Source organism: Sarcophilus harrisii, chromosome 1 (assembly GCF_902635505.1).
Source record: "Sarcophilus harrisii chromosome 1, mSarHar1.11, whole genome shotgun sequence".
Classification (NCBI taxonomy): domain Eukaryota; kingdom Metazoa; phylum Chordata; class Mammalia; order Dasyuromorphia; family Dasyuridae; genus Sarcophilus; species Sarcophilus harrisii.
Window position 1 is genome coordinate 26,092,149 of NC_045426.1, and position 22,600 is coordinate 26,114,748.

Sequence of the window (22,600 nt, forward strand, 5' to 3'; positions counted from 1 at the left end):
AGTGCCTGACACACAGTGAGATCTTAACTATTTTTTCATTCATCTTATTCCTTCTTTTTTTCTCCCTTTTTTCCTCTCTTCTTCCTTTTCTGTCTCTCCTTTTCCCTGCCTTCTCTCCTCCTTCTCTCTTATTTTTCTCCCTCCCACCCTACTCCCCATTTTTCCGTTGATTCCCAAACAATGTAATCTTCGCCTGTAGACTCTCAGAAACGTCAAGGTCAGTCCCACATGCCTGCGTCTTTCATGCTTTTGTTTATGGGAAAGAGTTCAAAGGAGAGGGTGGAATGTCAGGCCTTTCTCAGATGATGTATTAACACTTTACACAAACCTTGGTTCAAGAGTTAGAAACGCCTCCTTTTCAACTAAACTCAAGACTGCTGGAAACAAAAGTTAATGGTGAGTCTCCTGTGACCTTATTCAGCACCAAAGCTTTCCTTGGACTTCAATGGGAGCTCCAGAAGGGGCTAATTGCCGGCTTGGAATTTCCTGCTGGTACTTCTACTGTTTTGATTTCTTCAATATTACTAAAGCTGGTTACGGTTATCTTTTAGCAATAGGAATACAGTCCCAAGTTGTCTATGTGCAGAAAAAAGGGAGGGGACAGGAATAGCCCGAGTCATACCGAAGGTCCAGGTGACCTAAGTATTTTGGGGATGAGAAGAACATGAAGGATATGCCAGAATTTTAGTATATTTGGTCAAATAGGTAGCTTACAGGAAGGAATCGGGGTGTGGATTGGGTTAGGGAGTAACAGGAAACTGGGTGTAAATTTGGGGAAATGAGAATTGTCTTGCACCCATTATTTTGGTGGGTGACAAACTGAGTCAGCAGGAAGGAAGTCCTGATGGAAAGTTAAGGCATTTTTGTCACAGTTAAAAGGAACCTGAGGCCATCTAATACAACCTCAATCAGAATCAGAATCTCAACGAGCACCTCCGCGGTCTTTGAAGACTTCCAGGAAGGGGGAAGGCAATTTGTTCCACTTCTGGTCAGTTCTAATTGTGAGTATTCCAGCCACCCTGCCTCAGTTTTCCTCTCTGAGTTCTACTCCTTGCTTTCTACTTCTGACTTTCAGAGCTGAGCAAATTTCTAACCCTTCCACTCACACAACAACTTGCCAAATTCTTAAGGCCAGATTGTCTTTTCTTCTCTGAATTCCTGAAATCCTGATTTCCACATATCTGGACCACTCAAAACTCTAAGTAAGAGCCAATGGATTTGCCAGCTGCTGAGGTCTCTTCCAATTCTAAAACTTGCTTTTCCTTTCTCCAATCTCTCTCCCTTTCTCCCCTCCTTCTCTTCCACCCTTTTCCTGTTCCTTTTCTCCCCTTCTCTCTCCCTTATTGACCCCCAATCTAGTGATCCAATGAATCAGAAAAGCTGCATCTCTCCTGAAATGCATAGTAAGGCTTTTTCAAAACAGCTACAAACTTCTCATTAATCTATTCAGATTAAGACTTTTGATCAGTCAAAGTCTACAATGATTCTCCATCCCGCAAGATATTCTTCTACCTCTGGTCTATCTGTGCTGTTACCAGGGATGAAGCCACACAACATATGCTATTCCTTCCTGGAACCTCAGAGACTCAGCCCACTCCCTACACTGACGCCACCATGAAAATACCTTGGTAAGTACAAAGAATAAAGTTACTGGGATTCAGTTGTTTGTTTCAAACTCTTTCAGAAGTGTTTTAAATGATGACTACATTGATATTTAATATTTTGAGAAGTTGATAACTATAATGTATATAATATGATGTATTAATTATAATATACAATGATATACATGTATTAATGTGATATATTAATTATTATAGTTCATTATATTATATAACATTTAATTGAGAGTTATAAAACTATAACATAAACAAATAATAATTAATAATAACATATAGCATATTATAATGAACAAGTATAATAATATGAAATACTAATTATCATAGTTAAATAAAATGTTGGTCCTATATATTAAACAATATATCAATTGGTTTATATTCAATAGGTTAATTATTATATATGGTACAACTCTGTATACAGAGGCAATGTGGGATAGTAACTATGGCTCTGGGCTTAAAGTCAAGAAAAGTTAGTTCAAATCCTGCTTCCAAGATTTATTCCATATGTGACTCTGGGCAAGTCCCAACCTCTCAGTGGCCCACACAACTCTCTAAATTACTGATCTGCACAAGAGAAGGAATTTCTTTACTGAGAGACCAGCATTGTGGTGAATTCACAGATTAGAAGCAGGGAAACTTCCTCAGTCATCCAGTCTGAGCTGAGCTGAAGGTGAGGGCTAAACAATGGTTTGGGGAGGTGAGAACCTCAGAACAGAGTAAAATTCTCTCTCAGACAATATTATAAAAATGAGAGTCTCAGTCACTCCTCCATAGTGACTTCTCTGCCATCCATATGTCATGAGGGCAGATAAGTGAAGCATCAAAGGACTAGAGACCTACAATGTGCAAGTTCCTCAGAGGGCAGTTAGTATAATTCTCTCTGTCTCTCTCTCTGTTTCTGTTTGTCTCCCTGTCTGTCTGTCTCTCCCCTCTCCCGCTCCTATCTCTGTCTTTCTCCCTGTCTCTCTCTGTGTCTTTGTCTCTCTATTTCTGTCTCTGTCTCTGTCTGTCTGTCTGTCTTTTTTTATACATGAGGAAACTGGTGTTAAGAGAAATTGGGTGACCTGCTCAAGGTCACAAAGGTAGCAAATGTCAGAAGCAGGATTTGAACTCAGGTCCCTTCAACTCCAAAGATAATGAGTGCTCTTTCAACTAATCCTCAAGGCTGGACAACTTACTAGGTGTCAAATCTAAATGAAGGCAGTTATGACTCAGGGATAATTCTGTTTTTACCATGCTATTAACTTTTCTGGAGATAAAGTGCTATAAAAGGCAGACACAGAAAGAGGAAACCAGATTTCTCCCAGCACTGAGCTATTTCCCTTTAGACTTTCTTGCACAGTTTAACCCGGAGCTACTAGGACCCCACTGAATAAACCACTGTGCTGCTGAGATGTTCTCCTTGGGGTTCTGCCATCAATGACCCTCTAGCTGGCTAGAAATCAATTACAGCAAGATGACAATGTCGGCTCTGCTTCATTCACCTACATTTAGTCATCTCCATGATTTCAGAGGGAGAAGATCAACAGGGTCAAGGAGATGAACAGCAGCAAATTCAGCCTAATTCTGGAGCATATCAGCCCCAAGATAGCTGCCACCCATTTCCTTGGGTCCTTCCAATGATTTTAGAATGTCAATTCTGGGCAAATTCTAGGTTTTGGGGGGTGGGGGGAGAAACAAAGAATAAAATTTAATCATGGGCTCATGGATCTACAACTAGAAGGTCCTTGAAGGTCATCTAAACTATTTCTTCCTCCATTTTACAGATGAGGAAACTGAGGCTAAGGGAAGGGACTTGTCCAAGGTCAAACAGGTAGTAACATCAGACCCTACAGTTGAGTAGAAGTAAAGACAGGAATAATGGGGGAGGACCTAAATCCTTAGAGCATACTCTGATTATATACACATATACACATTATATGCATACATACATATTGTCTATACACACATAATGTATATATAAACACATATACATTATATATATATACACATACATATTGGTCCTGAATATATAATCTTCTTTCACAAAACTCCTGCCATATTCATATTTTAAAGCCTTGAAATATTGAACACACATACAAATATATATCCATATAAATATATGCATGCATATACAAATCTCTCTCTGTATATATCTACATACATAAATACATGTATAATATATTTTATATACGTATATATGAAAGGAGACAGCTAGGTGGTGTAATGAATATAGTACTGGACTGGAGTCAAGAAAACCCAACTTCAAATCTAGCTTCAGACACATACTAGTTGTATAATACTGGCCAAGTCACTTAACCTCCGCCTAATCCTCTGGAAAGGGAAATGGCTAACTACTCTAGTGTCTTTGCCAAGAAAACGCCATCTGGGGTCATGAAGCATCAGGAACTACAGAACAACAATCTATAGGAAATATGCTATAGATTATGTATGTGTGTGCATAGAGTTGACTGTTGTGATGATTTGGGGGAGATTTCTGATGATTTTTTCCCCTCTAAAATATATATACAGAATTCTACTTTTAATATAGAAAGTCTGAACATCAACTTTAGCTGACGATCGATGAAAGGGGGGATTTGAATAAGTCATTTTTAACCGACATCATTCAACACTTTAAACACATTGTCTCTTTTTACCCTCACAACAACCTTATGAAGTAGGGCTATGGCTGTATTAACTCCATTTTATAGTTGAGAAAATTAAACCAAGATGATGTTCAGTGATTTGTTTATTGTCACAGGTACAACCAGTATGGAGCAGAATTTTATTCTAGGGCTTCCTGAATCCAAGCTCTCCACTATATAATTTTGCCTCTTATCCAGGATGCAGAAAGGCTTGGGAGGACAGAAGGAAATCTTGACCCGGACCATATATTACTTCAGTTTCTGAGCTTTAAACCACTAAACCACAATGGGTCTATTGTGAGAGAGAACTGTATATTTGGGACCCACACAGAATTATAAAGCAAGAGTGTCAGCCAGAGAAGGGACATTCTTTTAGTTCAATCCCTTCGTTTTTCAGATGAACCATAAAGGCAAGTGATTCTGAGAAGCCAGGCATAGTATTTGGGGGATCAAACAGACTCGAGGCCGGTGGAGATACAATAGGCTCACAACATTCTCCTCTCACCAAGGAAAAACAGGTGAGACCTTAACCTCATTTGCACACACCACAAAGGGGAAGGAGAATAAGCAAAGTGCCTTATAATTAGGTAATTTGACCTATATAACAACCCTGGGAAGGTGGATGCTGTTATTATCCTGTTACAGATGAGGAAACTGAGGCAAATGAAAGTTAAGGAACTCCACTCAACTATCTGTGCCAAGAAAATCCCAACTGGGGTCACAAAGAATTGGAAACAACTAAAATGACTCAGCAAACACCACAACCAAAATCACCCAGGATCACTCTCGGTAAGTGTCTGAGGTTGGATTTGAACTCAGAGTCTTCCTGGCTGCGAGCCAAATATTCTATTGATTGCACTTCAATCCACCAAGTTTGAAAATTCTCTTTTTCTAGCTTCCTTTCTCCCTTCAAGTTGCTCTCAAAGCTCATTTTCACCTGATTCTCCCTCCTCCCTCCACCAAAGGGAGAGTGGTTGTCACGGGAGGGACAAGTCGGCTTCGGACAAAGGACCCTGGTGTCTGGGATAAGGGAAAGCTGATGCTTCAGCAGACATGTTCTTTTAGCAGTTCAAAGGGAAGGGGGGGCATCAAAGGGCCTTTGAGGCGGCAATTTCGGCAAAGGATGGCAGCCGACAGCAAGGAATCACATGCCTTTCTCCACACTCTGGAGGGGTGGAAGGAGATAGAAGTTATCAGGAGGCTGATAACTGTCTCAAGCTTGTCTGAAGAGGTCAGACATTAGCTTAGGAGAACATGATTTAATCTGGAAGACACAAAGCCAGGCAGGGCAGCATTGCCATGGGGCCAAATTTCAGCCACAGTTCTAGAAGCAGACTAGTTTTATATCTGGATGTGGAGTCAGGAAGACTGGAGTTTGAAGCTTGTCTCAAATACTTTCCAGGAGTGTAATCTTGGCAAGTCTCTTAATCTGAGTCTCAGTTTCCTCATGTGTAAAATGGGAATAATAAAAGCAACTACTATCCCAGGATTCTCGTGAGAATCCAATAAGATAACCCAAGTAAAATGTTTTACAACCTTAAACTATAACTTAAACAAACTCTATACATTCCAGTTGGTGGTTGTATTCTTAATTATTATTATTATTATTATTCTCTGCATTGATGGAAGGTGTTTCTAGATGATTATTTAAACAACAAGCACTGCCAGACTGTTCTTCATGTTGGGTTTTCTATTCCAATAAATCCACAGCGAATATTAATAAAGATAATAATGAGAATAACATTATTATAATAATAAGATATACATATACATTAGAGGCTGAAAACAGCTGCAGAGAATGCAGGAAAAAATCAAGGCTGTATGTTTGTAGACTCTTACTTGCACATTTTACAGATGAGGAAACTGAGAGATCAACAAGGCTGGACGATTTCCCCAAGAACATACGTGTAATAGTGGGCAGAGCCGGAATTTGGACCCAGGTCCTGCCATATCAAACCCAGTGCCGTTCACCAGATCAAGAGGGAAGTGTCAACAATCTAATTTCTACATTATTCCTGACTCTAATGAATTACTTCATGTAAAAAAGTATTAGAAACAAGTGAGACTTGAGGAATCTACTATCTGCTTCTGCAATAACTATCTGCTTGGCAATAATTTGCCAAGGCCCAAGAACTGTCCTGCCCCTTGAGGGTGTGATTACTGAGCTCACCACTCTGGCCACTTTTTCATTTCAGATAAGCTCAGCAAGTGCCAAAGACAGGGCAGGAGGTAGGAAGCTTAGAGTCTCTGACTTGAGAGTTGTCCAGATGATTCTTTGGGAGATCTGAGCAGAATTAACAGCAGTTCAGAATTCTAGTCAGTCTTTCTCCCAGAAACACAGGATTGACAAGGAATCAGCTTCAGGATTGAAGTCTTCATCCTGACACTTTTCAAGATGGGCACATCATTTCATTTCACCCTTGCTTCCTTCCTCTCCTTCTCTCTCCCTCTCTCCCTCCCTCTCTTATTCTATAACGTCATTGGGATAAGGCATTTGTCAGATGGAAGAAATAGAAATAGGAGTTGTGAATATATAGGAGTTGTGAATATATAATGCAAAAGGAGAGAGACAGAGAGACAGAGAGAAAGAGAGGAAGGTGGGAGAGAAGGAGAGAGAGTAGGAGAGAGACAGAGATAGAGAGACACAGAGAAACAGAGACAGAGAAAGAAAGACAGGAGAAGGAGGGGGAAGGAGAGAGGGAGAGAGAGACAGAGACAGAGTGAGGAGCAGGGAGAAAGACAGGAGGAGAGAGATAGAATGGGGGAGGGAAGAAGAGAGAGAAATAGGGAGAGGAAGGAGAGAGACAGTAAAGAAACTGATTTTTTTGGAAATCTCAAAAGAAAAATATACTGAAAATGTTATTCTAAAATAGCTCACCCTCTTGCCCAAGAGTTTCCCACAGGCTGTTTTCTGAGTCCCTGGGCAGGATGCCCAGGGCTGCAGTCCCTGCCCTCAGGCAGCTTACACTGTGCTGGGGTTATAACAGATACTCTTTGCAGATACAAATTGTACAAAGTGAAGTTCACAGTCACACCCAAAGTCACTTGAGTTTGTAGCTACAAAGTTTCGGCCCTGGGAGAGTCAGGGATGGGAGCTCTGGAGAAGAGCTTTGAAGGTCAAGCTGAGAAGGGAGGCCATTCCAAACCTGGGGAGAGCCCACCCAGGAGGAGGAGCTCCAGGCCACATGCTAGGAAGGAGGGAGGGAAGAGGCTGGTTTGGCTGGAATGTTCAAGAGTGGGCGCCAGGCCAAATACACATGGAGCACTTGGCCGGAACGGAGGGAAGCCGGCCCAGTTGTGTTCTCTTCAGCATGGTGGGCTGGCTCCCTCACCTTTCTTTAAAGAAACAGTCTTAGATCACAGAATGAACGTGTCTACACTAAAGAGATGATCAGGAGGGTTTTTCATGGCTCCTGTGAATCCTATAGAATTAGTGGGAGCCTCTTGCTCTGGCTAACAGCGCCATTCTCCCTTCAGTCACACCATTGGGCTATCCAGCCACCAGCCAGTGTTTATCTTGAAAAGAGAGAAAGGCGATTCATGGTGGGTAGACTCTGGCCCGAGAGATTGATTAGTTTGCCTGTCTGCAAAAGGCCAGGGGTTTCCCTGCCTAAATTCACAGAACCTTTTAAGGTCACTGGAAACCAAATGAAGCATTAAACATATTTTGAATGGGCACTCCTGTGTAAATGCCATTACCTTTGACTTGTAACCAGTAAGCAAAACAATGAATTCATCGGGAGGCCTTTGGAAGCCATCCAGGTGCTCAGAATATTCTTGGAGGATTTTTGAAAGTGGAGAAATGTGGGTGAACAAGTTCTCCCCTGAGTAGAGTTTGATTATTAGATTTAGCTCAAGTCAGAACTAAGAGGATCATAAGATGTTGAGCTTGGATCTTGTTGAAAAGGGTTTTATCTCATCCAAATCCTTGTTATATCAAGGATGAAAATGATACTCACGAAGAAGGATCTTGTCCAAGATCTCAGAATTAGCAGATTGACCCATGGAAGCCTGGCCCAGTGAAGAAGGAGAAGGATTAAGAGGCAGAGATCAGAATGAGAATACTGGGACTCTCCTCAAATGAGCAGAAGAGGACAGAGGTCTCAGTTTCCTCATTCTTACAATGAAAGGCTTGGACTAGCATCAGGGCTTCTTAAATCATTTCCACTCATACCTCTTTTCATCTGGGAAATTTTTATATCACCCTGCACATATAGGTATATAAACCAAACATTTATTGATAATAAATTATAATTTCATAACCTCCACATTGAATTACAAGACCCCATATGAGGTTGCAATCCACAGCTTAAGAAACTGGTGACTAGATGATATCCAAGAAGTCCTTCCAGCTCTAAATCCCATTCTTGTGACTCTTTTCATTGTACCACACTGCCTCCAATCTAATGATTGTGACTGATCTGAAGTAGCCCTCAACATTTGGCTCAATGTATCTAGTCATTTACAGACAGTATCTGCGCTATCTTTGCATCTTAACATAAACCCTCAGTTATTTACTATTCTGATGCTAGAAAAGGTAGAGTAATTTCTGAGTCATTTGATTTTTGTTGGTGGCTTTTTTTTTTTTTTAATTCCAAAAGCATTTGGAAAGTGAGTATGGCTTGATGGGGAGAATGCTGGACTTGGTATAAGATGTTCCAGACCTGTCTTTGACACTTCCTAGCTGTGTGATTTGGGGCAACCTCTCTGAATTTCAATATACTCTTTAGCAAAATGGGGATTAAAACACTTTTTGTTATATGACTATTTTTGTGACTTTGGGAAATCAGTCTCTTAATGGTCAAACCTGATGATCATTTCTCAATTTTTGATCTTCTTGACCTTTCTCAGCATTTGACCCTCTTGGATACTTATTTTTTAGGGTTCTTGGGACACTTCTGTCTTGGTGGTCTGATCACTCCTGAATCTTTTTTGTTGACTCATCATCCATTTCTTTTTTTTTAAATTAATTTATTTTTATGCTTTTTTATTATTATTACAACTTTTTATTGACAGAACCCATACCAGGATAATTTTTTACAACATTATCACTTGCACTCACTTCTGTTCTGATTTTTCCCCTCTCTCCCTCTACTCCCACCCCTAGATGGCAAGCAGTCCTATATATGTTGAATATATCATCCATTTCTTATCCTCTAACTGTGGGAGTCATTTAGGGCTCAGTCTTGAGCCTTCTCTTCTTTAGCAACTTCATCTGTTCCCCTGGGTTATATAGCTATCTCTGCAGATAAACTAGCCAATCCCAGTCTTTCTCCTGGGTTTGAGTCAAGCATCACTGACTGCCTACAGGGCATTTCAAGGTGGATGTCTTGAATAAATTTCAAATTCAGTTCCTACAGACAAGAAATTTTCCTTCTTCTCAAGTCCAAAGTGCTTCCTCATTTTGGTTGAAGGTACCATAGTTTTTTCCCATCTTGACATTATCTTTAACTCTTCCCTGTCCCTCACTCCCCGCATCTTTAAGCCATCGATTGCAAAGTATCACTCCCATTTCTACTTCCCCTTCTCTCCACTTTCACAGCCACTCAGCTTATTATAGGACCTCACTATCTCCCACCCAGATTTTTGTAATGGCCGTCTAACTGGTCTCTCTGCCTCTCTTCACCCACTTCATGCTGTTGCCAAAGGGATTCACCTAAAGCCTAGGTCTGCCCTGAGATTCTTCTTCTATTCTGGAATAAATTCCATTAGCTATCTATTGCTTCTAAGGAAAAAAAAAAGTAAAATAGATACTCCTTTGTTTAAAGTCCTCTATCACTTGGTCTCAATGTAACTTTCCAGTCTGATTGTTCCTTAATCCCCCTCCTGTGGGTAATCCTGACACATTGGCCTTCTCTCTATTTCCCGCACACTCCACACATTTCCAATGGCCGTTTTCAAGACTTGGAATGATCTCACACAAGCCCTCTCTTCCTCCAATTTATAGCCCAATCAAGACAGTTTTTCCCGATCTCTGAAACTGCTGACATTTCCCATCCCACTCCAACTCCCACTAAATGATATTATATTTAAGAAGTTGTCATTCAAGCACTGCAGATCTATCTGACTCTTCACTTTGGATTTCTTGGCAAAGGTATCACTATTTCCATTTCCAGCTCCTTAAAATAGGGAAACTGAGGCAAACAGAATGAACTAGCTTGTTTAGGGTCACAAAACTAGCAAATATCTGAGGCTGGATTTGAACTCAAGAGGATGTCTTTCTTGGGCTCAACACTTCACCACTGTGCCATCTAGTTGCTCCTAGATTTAAGTACCTTGTGTTTATTTGCATTTATTATTATGCTGCATATATTTATACATACACGCCTTTATTGTCTCCTTCACCCCCCCGAATGAAAGCTCCCTGAAAAGGGATTTTTGTTATTTGTATTTGTACCTAAATTGCTCAATATAAGATGCTGACACATAGTAAGTACTCAATTAATTCTTACTGATTGATCATTTTACAGCTGTGGACCTCAGTTTCCTCATCTTTAATAAGAAGAGGCAAAATTCCATGACTTAGGTGTCCCTTTCAGATCCATATCTATGGTTTATGTTCTGAAAGATAATGTTTGCAAAAACATTTGCCAAATTTTATAGGTCACCAAGTCCCACCCCCTCATTTTACAGATACAGAAACTGAGGCATAGAAAAAGGAAGTAACGTCATAAATGGCAGCGGGGTTGAAAAAACATATGTGAATTCAAGTCCTTTGTCTCCAAGTTTGAAGTGCTAACCATTCCCCAAGACTATCTCACTCCTTTCCATCAAATGAAGTTTGGATAGTCCATGTAAAATGGAATTTATCATTAAAGCCAATGGCTCATCATTCAGGTTCCTAGGCTTATGATGATGGTCAGGATCCCAATGGGTTCCTTCCCTCTAGTGATGGATTTTCCCTTTAAGTCTCAAGGCTATAGCCAACCAGGAGAGTTTATGGCTCTTTTGACAGTGACCTTTGCCAGGAGAAACAATTGAGATTGATTTTCCTTCTTGTCCCAAGCGATGAATTACCTGAACCATGTGCCCTGGGCCCCGTTCTAAAACTCTCTAATGACTGACTCAGAAAAGCATCAGCAAATGTGATATTAGCTATTTTCCAATAGGTAACTGGCAAATGGAAAAGAGAGACTGAGAACAAGAAATACTTCAGAAGACTTTTTTGAGACTTTATATATAGAAAAAAGAATACTCATGGCAACCCACATGAAGCAGCAGATCGCTGCAGCCCTGAGCTCCTCCAACAGACATCCTTTGAATGAATCAAATGGCTGTCACCAATTAAGTGCTCCCTGACCCCTGCCCTATAAAATGGAGAGGGAACAATTTTGAGTCTTCAACTATCTGGGGACATTTGCAACACAATGTTCAGACAAAGATCTCCTCTCGTCCAAGGGAGATCATGTCTTCTGTCGTACTCAGCAACGTGACCTCTTGGAGTCCCAGTACTTACTCCAAAGAGTACAGTACTCTTTTTCTTGATATGAAAGCACCCTAACAAAAGCTTGAGAGGCAGTGTAGGAGAGTGGTTAGATTGACAGTCATGGACATAGGAAGAGTTTTAAGTCCTGGCTTTGACACATGCTGATAGTGTGACTGTAGACAAGTCATTGGTAGCTCAATAAATAGAGGGCTAGACCTGGAGTCGGGAAGACCAGAGTCCCCCAGACCCATATTAGTTGTGTGATTTTGGGCAAGTAACTTGACTTCTATCTGACTCAGTTTCCTCAACTATAAAATGGGGATAATAATGGCACCTATCTCCCAGGATTGTCTTGAAGATCAAATGAAAGTTTGTTTGTAAAGAACTTGCTAGAACAGTGCCTGATACATAGTTATATAAGTGAAAGTTATTATAATGTTTATTTTTACAAGTAACATTGAAGCTTTAAGCACAGGAACATAAATCTACATCTTCAGAATGATCAAAAGGCCTTGTGAGCTTGGGACTTCCTAGTGACTGGCCAGCTTCAAGGGTCAGTGTCATTTCTAGTGTGGGTTCATGCTGGTTATTAATCCTACATTGGCTCCTTACCAACCACCATTATTTAAATTGTCTTTTTTTCCCCTTTTTCCAAGGCAGTTGTGGTTAAGTGACTTGCCCAGGATCACACAGTAAGTGTCAAGTATCTGAAGCTGAATTTGAACTCAGGCCAACTGTCTTAAGAGAAATCGGGAAATAATACAGAACACACCACCAGAATGAAAGAACCTCAGAGTTGCAAGGGGCCCCAGAGATCTCCTAATTCCTCCCATGGCTGAAAGAATCCCTATTATGACAGTGGTCCTGCTTCCTCTGCTTGGAGACCTCCATCAAGAGAGGGCTTCCCCATGACCTCTTCTGGCAGCTTTGTTCAACTCTGTTCCAGTGATGAGGAAGATCACCCTGACAATGAGCCTAATGGAATCTGGTAGTACAGAGAGTGACGAGAAAGATGAATTTCAATTTCTTTGCTTTCATTCACCTTCTGAAGAAACTTCTTGGTGGCAGACACAGAGAGATTAGGTGTCTTGCCCCAAATTGCAAGAGGGAAGAAGAAGCAGTCTCATTGCGAAGCTGGAGACTTCTCTATTAGCCTAAGAGTACCCAAAGTCCAATGTGAATAAGAATATTAATAATATGCCCCCTTTGGAGGCAGGACTCAAAGGTAGATCTTCCTAGCACCGTTCTAGCCACTGAAGTCCAATGTGAATAAAAAAATATTAATAATATACCCCTTTTGGAGGTAGGACTCAAAGGTAGATCTTCCTAGCACTGCTCTAGTGACCAAAATCCAATGTAAATAAAAAATAATAATATGCCCCTTTTGGAGGCACGACTCAAAGGTAGATCTTCCTAGCACCGTTCTAGCCACCGAAGTCCAATGTGAATAAAAATAATAATATGCCCCCTTTGGAGGCAGGACTCAAAGGTAGATCTTCCTAGCACTGTTTTAGCCACTGTGCCAAGCTGCTTAATTTAAAGATCATTTTTTCCAGGCCATGATTTTTTGAGGTGAGGAAACCAAAGAGAGTGAAGAGTTTTGTTTATGAGACAGTCAAGAATCCAAGCTTTTCTTTGAGAGACAGTGGTATAATGGATAGAACTACCAATCTAGTGTCAGAGGAACCATGTTTAGAACTGACCTCTCTGGACTGCAGGAGTTATTTTTTTCTCCCTTTAAAACATGGGGTATGTGTATGTGGGGAGATCACACCTTCTAAATTTAAGATTCGATGGCAAATAGAATTCAAGGTTGGACAAGACATTAGAGGTCAACTATCTCAACGTACTCCTGAAAACCCTGGTTAATTATATTGACTTGAGGGTTTTTCTAAAGTTTAAAAAAATATAATGAAAACACTTGGGGGAGATAGTGAAGCTGTCACGCCCTCATAGAATACGGAAACAGCATCATCAATTGAAAAGGTCAGGAGTTGCTGGCCCACAGAGAGGGGGCTCCTCCAATGAGGAGGACTATAGGGAATCAGTTTTCACAGGGCTCATCCTGCAATGGACTAATCACCACACACACCCTCAGAGTTCTCCTTGACATCATAACAACCATCTACATCATCAAGCGGCCCAGGACATTCCCAAGTAACAAGAGGCCAGCCAAGAAGAAAATGACGGCGTCCCTGAGAAAGACAAGCACGGCCCAGAAAGTCGCCAGTTGGCCAGGCAAGTGTTTTTTGTTTTCTTTTTAAACTCAAGGAAAACAAACAGCACTGATTTTTTTCTTCCCTACTCCCTCCAGTTTTCAAAGGCATCTGGACCTTGACCTGTTTGTTACGGATAAAGGAGAGTACTTTGTATATAGCCAAATATTTACTGGAAGCTGCTGGCAAGACTAAGAATGAGGGCTTGGCTGTCCCTGGGAAAAAAGGCAGCAAGAAGCTCCTCATTCCCCAAGGTATTTTATTTCTGAGGCTAAGAGTGGGGGATGGAGGGAAAGGAGAATATGTGTGTGGATGGAACAGTGTTGGGAGGGAAAAGTAGATGGGAAAAAATAGTAAGGGCTTTGGATTTTGAGTTGTGCCTGGAGGACTAGCTTTGTTTTATTAGAAAGCTAAAATGCAAATCAGAAATTAAAAACAGCATCCTAAAATATATCAAAATTTTAGAGCCCTAACAAATGTATATCAAGGCAGGAAAGAGAGAGAAGAAAAAAAGAGACAAACACACAGAGAGACTCAGAAAGAGAGATGAGACACACAGAGAGACATAGTCAGAGGGACAAAGAGAGAGATGAGACAAACAGAGAGAGACACAGAGACACAGAGAGAAAGAGACAGGCAGAGACACAGAAACAAAGAAAACAAAGTGGTGGGAGGGAGGAAGAGGAAGAGAAACTGACACTCACAGAGAGAAACAGAGAGAGATGGACAGAGATACAAAGGCAATAAAGAAAACAGAAAGCAGTGGGAGGGAGGGAGGAAGAGAAAGAGAGACAAAGACATACAGAAAGAAAGAGAGATGAGAGAAAGAAACAAAGAGAGAGAAACAAACAGAAAAAGAGACAGACAAGCAGACACACAAAAAGAAAGAAAACAGAAAGAGGTTGGAGGGGTAAAGGGGAAGAGAAAGAGAGAAACAGAGACACACAGAAACAAAGGGAAAAATAAAGACAGATGGAGAGAGACGCAAAGATAAGAAAAAAAACCCAGAAAGCATTGGGAAGGAAGAAAGGAGGGAGGAGAGAGAGAAAGAGAGAGAGAGAGAGAGAGAGAGAGAGAGAGGGAGAGAGACAGAAAGAAAGAGACAGAAACAGAGAGAGGGAAAGAGAGAGAGAGAGTGTGTACTTGCAGAAAGTGTAGCTGCAGGAAAAACACACTCTTCACATAGAGTTTCTTTCCAAGGACTGAAGTGAGTTGCCATCAAAGCCAGAAGAAATGGCTTTAAGTCCTATCTCTGATCTCAGGCAAGACCCTTCAGCTCCTTGCTCTAGACAGCTCATTAAGACAACTGTGCAGAGCAGGTCCCTTCCTAGCTAGGAGGAGTCACTCTCCTTATTCCTATCCTCCAACAAGACAGTCTAGGGATACAGCACCTGGAATTCCAAATGGTTTCTGGGATGTGCAGGGAAGAGGGGGTGTCCTAGAATAGGAAGGTAGGGACTCTCTTCAATTAGCCAAACAAGAAGCTTTTACTTGAAACTATTAGCTTAGTTAGAGAATTCCTGGCTCTTAACTTTCCTTGTTTTTCCCCGCTAGGACTAAGGATGAGACAATGGATAGCGCTCAGAACCTGGACAGAAGAAGACCTGAGTGACTTATGGCAAGTCAGTTTGCTCATCTGTAAAATGGGCTGGAGAAGGAAATGGCAAAGCACTCCAGTATCTTTGCCAAGAAAAACCCAAACACTGTCACATGGAGTCAGAGATGACTGAACAATAACCACTAAAGATCAAGAACAAAAGACCAAAGAGATGTCTCTTCTACTATGGACGTAGCAGAAAAAAGGCTTACAGAGTTGGGAGTTTTGGGCAAATGGGGAAAAAGACTGGTGTGAGTCAGGTACACTAGAGAGAAGGGATGGAAGAAAGACTCGGTGGCATAATGTCCTTTCCATAACTACCTTACAGAGTCTTAATTGGCAGAGTTCTGTGGGGAAGGACATTGGATTCGAAATCTTAGGCTGTGGGTTCCAAATCTGACCCTGCCACATGCTGGCTGTGGGATTCTAGGCAAATGACACCTTCCAGATCTCTGAGCAAGAGCAGAGGAGGTGCTGACTTGCACAGAGAAGAGGGATTATTCCTACCTGGGAGTTCCCTACATCAATAAAGCCTCAGGTCTAGTGCCCATCTCCTAGGACAGTCGCCCATTTTGACAACCATTCATCCCCTTCTAAACCATTTTTCACTGAAGAGAGTTAGGGAGAAGAGTAGTTAAAGGCACAATGAAACAAGAAAGGGAAAGGGTCAGGAAGAGAGCAATGAGACATCAGGAAATTGGCTGCCTCTCCAAAGAAGAACCTTGAAGCTCCTGACCTTCCAATGACTCTTAATTCAAGTCCAGAACCTTCATCTCAACTTGCCACCCACAAGCAGAGCCACGCCAAAAATCACACCATCACTCGGCTATGTTCTGCCTCCGTGAGATTGACCTCTGAGTTGCCTACAGTGATGTCCTTGCTCTTTCACCTTTCTATCTCTCCCATCGACTCTTTGCCCCATTTGGGACCTTATCTTCCTCTCCTTGCTTTACTTGGCTCCCTGCCTGGCCTAGCCCTAGTACTTAGTCCTTCTAAGTCTGTACTTACTAGGAAGCTGGGATCCTTTAACTGTCCACCTCTATTCACCTCCAACCTTGGATGTCACATACTCCTCTGCCTTCTTCCTCTTACCCTTGGATCACCTAAAACCCCATTAGGACTATTTAATTCCTATTAGTCACATTTTTTCCTCCTACTTTAAAGGATCCCATTCACTGCTTGCTTGTCATTGACAGTAATTTTTAAGGGAATGCTTTTAATAATCCCCACCCTTCTTTATCTGTCATGGTGCAGTGAGAAAGAACACTGCATTTAAAACCTTACGGTTCAGACTCTAGTCTTGGCTCTACAACCTGTGTGACTTTGAACAAATCAACCTTTCTGGATCTCATTTTATTCATCTGAATTGAGGGGTTGCCTTCATGATTTCTAAGGCCCTTTCTCGTTCTACGAACTGTGTCAGAATCAGGATGAAAAACAAAAAAAATCTAACCTTAACTTCGGGATAACACGGCTCTTAACTAACTTCCTGTGGTACTCACACTGTACTAATTAATAAAGAGTGAGTGTACCCATTTGTAATATAGTCTACTTTTCATAACTATATTCACAAATGGGTACATTCACCATTTATTAAATAGTACAGTTGTAAGTATAATTTGAAGTACACATCATGGAACTACATGATGAAAGAACAGGAAGGGACTTTGGTGGTCTTTGGATGGAAATCCTCCATCCTTTCAATGATTTCTATAATTTAGATTTAGGGTACTAAAGAGATATGTCACAGGGTCTGGATTTGTTTCTTGGGTTTGCCACTTAATACTCATGTGACCTCATAGGTTATTTTAGTTACTTCATCTGTAAAATGAAAGGATTGGACCAGATGACCCCTAAGGTCATTTCAAGATGCAAATCTTGGTGATCTGGTTGATTTTACTACAAAGTCAATTTTCAGATTTTGATGGCAATATACACTGAGAAGTGCAGGTATGCTGTTGGACAAATATTAAGTCCTGATGCACTCATGGATGAATATAGGTTTGGGTTATATATGAATGGAGTTGTAACTAGCCTGGGCAAACTGGGCTTTGCCCCAGGTTGCTAAAATGTGGAGCATGTTCTTTCTTTTATAATGTCTGACATTCCTGCTAACCCATCGGAAGCCACTGAGCCTGGGCAGAGACCCTTAGGGTTACCTCACTGGAGTGTCCCTCCCCCTTCTAGATCTACCTTGTTTCTTAACCCCTTGAAGGGTAGTGAGTACTCTCTCGCAGAATAACTGCACCTAATTCGAGCCAAGCTGCCCTAAGATGTCAATAGTCCTAGTTACAGCTCTGGATGTGGATATATTTTGGTGGGTTTTATAACTAGAACCAGGGGATCCAACCAATCTGTAAACAAGATTCTGGCCTTGTCTCTATTCCCCAAACTCTAAAAGAGAACATATAGCAGATGAAAGAATTTACTTTTAAAAATTGTGTTAAGAGACCAGTTTAATCCTCAAGTATTTTTTTCCATATCTTTTTTGAAACTAAACAGACACAATGGACATGTAAAACTTGTTACCGGCCAAATTTGCCTCCCACTGTGCCATCAAAAATAATAACCTTACTTGTCTATTTTATTTTCCATGGCTAAAAGGGGAAAAGTCCACTAGACTCATCTTTTTCCACATCTTTCAACTCTTAAAAAAAAGCTGGGGGGAGATGTAGCATCTTCAATCACAAGACCTCTCTAAAACATAGCTTATCTTTTTGGCCCACTGGACAGCTCAATCAGGCAGTGCTTCACCAGAGATTGCTTCCCTGAGAAACTTGACCTGTGAGCTCCCACAGAAGAGGAAAGTAGTTTTCTAATAGCTGCTCTGACCTTCCCACACTTAAGTTTGGCCCAGATTGACTGTGCCTGCTGTTCTATCTTCTGATATTGTCTGTACAGCTCACCCCCTCAAGAGTGCCCTCCAACTTTCTGCAAACAACAGCCCCCTCACCAAACCTCCCCATCCAGAAGCTAGCAAAGGCAAAGCTAATCATTAAGCCTTGGGTTAGCCAATTCGGAGACCCTAAATAAACTGCAGTAATTTTTTTTATCAAATATTTCGACAAGTGGAAAGCTTTCTGCTTGGCTGGTTCATTACCCATAAATGCTCTCTCCCTATCTACCTTGAGAGGGAATATGGATGGATTGAGTTATTAAGCCCATGCCTCCTGTATTACCAAAAATGGCTCTAGTCAGTCTCCTCAATTTCCCACTTCTTGGCCTATTTATTAAACTTCCCTTAGACATCACTGTATGCTTTACGAGTAAGGTGCCCACTATGTTGGGCCCTTTCTTTCTTCCTTCCCACTGACCACCATAAAAAAAAAAAAGACAATTCACCGATTCTTGTTCTTTTATTGGCATTAGTAAAATAGCCAGACTGGGGGTAGGGTTGGGATGGGTCTCCCTGGATGCCAGAGAGAATATTCAGTTCAGGATCAAAGACCTTCCACCATTGACAATGGAGACGAGTAAATCACTCATTTATTTAGCCTTACATTTATTTTCAACCCTCTGATCCTTTGATACTTTTGCTTTATGAGATGCAAGAGAAGCAAGCCATTCTATTGGTCTTCTAGGTTTTGGAAAGGCCACGTGATCTCATTTATGCAGGACTGACCCTAAGTAACAGGGAAATAATATGGGCAAATCTCATTGAAAAGGGGTATCAATCTAAGGATAGCTTCCTACAGAGTGCTAGTAGGCTTTAATACTCTCCAGACCTGGTTTTGTCACAGGATCATTGGCTTAGAATTGGAAGGGACCTTGGAAGTTAGGAAGGCCAATCTCTGCATTTTATAATAAAGGAAAATGACTAAGGTCACACCAACTGTCAATAGCAGGGCTGGGATTTGAATCTCTGCCTTTGAACTGAGCATTTTTCGCCCTGCTGCCCTCTCTATCACATTCGGTCAGGCCATAAACTTCTATCTATCCATTCATCGACCAACAAGTATTTATGAAGTTCCTTTTGTATGACAGACATGTTAGGTGTTGTGGATACAAGGACATATATGCGCTAATGACAATCTGCCATTTTTTTTTGGGGGGGGGGGGAGTGGTACAGGTTAGATTTCAATAGTAAAATCCAAATGTCATTTCTTCTTTATTTTTCTCTAAACAGCATCTGAATCTTATTAGTTTTAGTTTAAATAAGGGGCAGAATGAGAATGGGGAGACGGTATAGCAATAACATCAAACTTTTCTTCTTCCTTCCCTCCTCTGTCCCAATCAAACCCAACTTTTCACGACTTCCCTTCCCCAACTCTGGCCTTTTCCTTCTTCCCAGCTCAGCTTGGACTAAACTGCTTACCCCTCCCACTCGACATTCCAAAATTCTTCTGTGTTCCCATTGCCTCCACAAAGGCTATCCCAGTGACGTGAATCAGCAAGCAAACACACTCCCCCTCAGAGTCAAACAACCAACCTCTCTCCTCCAGCCTACTTACAACAGCAAAAATAGAAAAATGCAGGCGGCGGGGCTGGGGGCTGGGGGGAGGGATACCAGAGAGGCTGCCATGAAATGTCACTTTGTGGGAGAGAGGGACTGTGCCTTTGAGATGTATGTCATTGCCGTGGGACATTGCTAAATTCTGACAAATTATCCCTGATCTAATGAAACTGGGGCCATATGCTAGACAGACTGTAATGGGGTTAAAGCTTGAACACTCTAATAACTTGATAGTAAATTCTACAAACATTTATTGAACACCTAGATGGAGGGGGCTGTATTGGGGATATAAAGATGAATAAAGCATGATGTCTTCAAGGAGCTTTCAACATATTTGTAACTTTCTAAAGAGTGATTACTCAATCACTTTGAGTTATATGTTTCTGAAGCCAATGAAAAGGTTCTTTCCACCTCTGATGCCTACAATTCTATATTTCTCTTACTTCGTTTATGGCCAACGAATATGCCTTTTCTGCAAAAAGTGACTTATCTATCACAAAGATAGTAACTGTGCGTTTCCCATTTTTGTATACTTTAGACTCAAAACGCACAAAGAAAAACACAAAACAATGCTCCTTTATGAATGTTACATAATGAAAAAAGAAGTCAAAACGTCAACTTAATGCTAATATTAAGGATCATGCTACCTTTAGCTAATGCTAAATTCTGTAAGGAAAAAGAGATGGCGTTTCTTATTACCTAGACTTAAAGAGTACTTTTCATCTCATCATGTATCAGTTCTGTTCACTAATTTAGTGAAAAGAAAGCAGAAAATTCCAATTCTATAATCTGAAAGCCATTATTAAGATTAGTCAAATAATGGAGAAATTGGGTGAATAATGGAGTTCAGTCACATCTTAAATATTTTCATAAAGAAGAGAGTCCATTTCCGTGTGACCTCAGGATGGTCAATCTAGTTACTTCAAAGATGTGAATGGGATGACCAGCCAAGTGGGTCAAGGACTGAGTTCAATGAATGACAATGGCTATCTTTTGTCTCTAATCCCCAAACCTCCCCCTGGTGGCATTCAGAAGGATTCCACCTTTCCCATTTTCATATCTTTAACTTTCATACTTGCATTGTAGTTGTAAAAGAAGGTCAGCATGTGGAACTGTGGAGAGCTTATATCCCTATAATAGTCAATGAGTACTTTAGATGTACTTCCTCCCCACCCCCAAGAAGCATCCACTTACTTCAAGAAAATATTGATCTGACCCTAATATATCAGACAAAAATAATCTTAAAATTGAGAGTTACCAGGAAATCAATAATTCAATGGATTAAAGATCTATGACTTCATTGAGATGGGAATTCATCTACTAATGCAGATTGCAATAGCTCTATAACTGAGTAGGTAAGTCTTAGAACTTACCTGAAGCTCTCTGACTTGCTCATGATTATATAGCTAATAGAACCTGCCTGAAAGTAGTAGGATTTGAACACAGGTCATAAATATCGAAGGCAAGATTTGAAACAAATTCAGAGGCAAAATTTGAACCAACTTCTCCAATTCTAGAATGAGTCTTCTCGCAACTGTATCATTTATTCTGCCACATTGACTCTCTTGGGTCTGAAGTAGAGGTGAAAAAGTCATTTTTTTTCCTTAAAAGGACATGCTCTTATATCCCTTTCCTATTTATCCTGTTTTGTGAGCTACTCTTTAAAAAAAAAAATTGTGTCATTGTGTCTCAAGTGAATGGAAATGAAAGCTGAGATATGCCTTTAGCACTTTTTTGTAATTTGAATCTAAGAAATAAGATATTTTCTTAACCTAATCAAAATCATGCACAATGGGCAGATGGGAAAGGTGGCCAACAGTCTTTCTATGTTTTGGAATCATTCTTCCCAATCCAGTGCTGCCCATTGGCAACAGCTTAATGTTATCAACATGAATACAATAAGAAATTCATGAATATTTTATAATCCAGACCCAACAAATCAGTACAAGAGATATTAAAAAGAAAAACCAATGAAATGTTTGGCCCCCAAAATTATTTGTTTATATCACCGAGTACCATTTCCAAGTCAGAAATATTTAGATAAACATCATTTTAACATAGACAAATGAAACTATCATATTACATGAAAATTACCATTTGGTTATTCTGATTTCTTAGGGGAGGGAGTAGAACTTACAAAATGTAAATGTATCTTTTTATTAACTCCAAGAAAATATTAACATGCATTTCTGATTACATTCTACTTGTCTTTGAAGGCTGCCAAAAAACACTGATTTTTAAACACGGTAGATGAAATTAAATAACAATACTGGAAAAATAAATATGTTTTATTACATATAAATACATAGAAATCTATACTGCTCAGAATAGTCAGGCAATATTAGGTTTAGCTGTTTTTTAAGGTGTTCAAAAATATAATAGTAAAAATATTTACAATCTTTTTAGAAGCAGTGAGGTGATAAAAACACCAAAGTCAAACTTTTCCCTCATACTACATACAGTAGTTGCACACTTTAACATGAAATTGAGGTAGGCACAAATCCATAAGTCAGTTAGGCAGCAACCCAACCCCGGCTCTTTGGTCCTTAGAGCTCATCAATTCTCATTATCCAAGTTGACAAGTATCATTTCAAAGGCACCTAAACCAGACTTCAGTCACAGAAAAGTTTATAGGGTTTGTTATGAACAACTGATCAAAGCAGTTTCT

General features: G+C 40.5%; 1 protein-coding gene and 1 long non-coding RNA gene across 10 annotated transcripts in view; one reads left to right on the forward strand and one right to left on the reverse strand.

Moving 5' to 3' along the window:
- Window positions 1-22,600, reverse strand: part of ADAMTS9 (ADAM metallopeptidase with thrombospondin type 1 motif 9) — a 184,322-nt gene that overhangs the window by 50,573 nt on the left and 111,149 nt on the right. The gene's annotated exons all lie outside the window — the stretch shown is intronic.
- LOC116421672 lies at window positions 78-22,199 on the forward strand. Of its 7 annotated transcripts, none has more exons than XR_004232159.1 (7): window positions 78-217; window positions 340-1,001; window positions 1,451-1,628; window positions 4,638-4,758; window positions 12,327-13,908; window positions 13,981-14,136; window positions 15,437-22,199. It is a non-coding gene; the product is annotated as an uncharacterized LOC116421672 (long non-coding RNA). The 7 variants fall into 7 exon arrangements; XR_004232156.1 differs by having other exon boundaries at window positions 85-492; window positions 873-1,001; XR_004232151.1 differs by having other exon boundaries at window positions 85-396; window positions 873-1,001.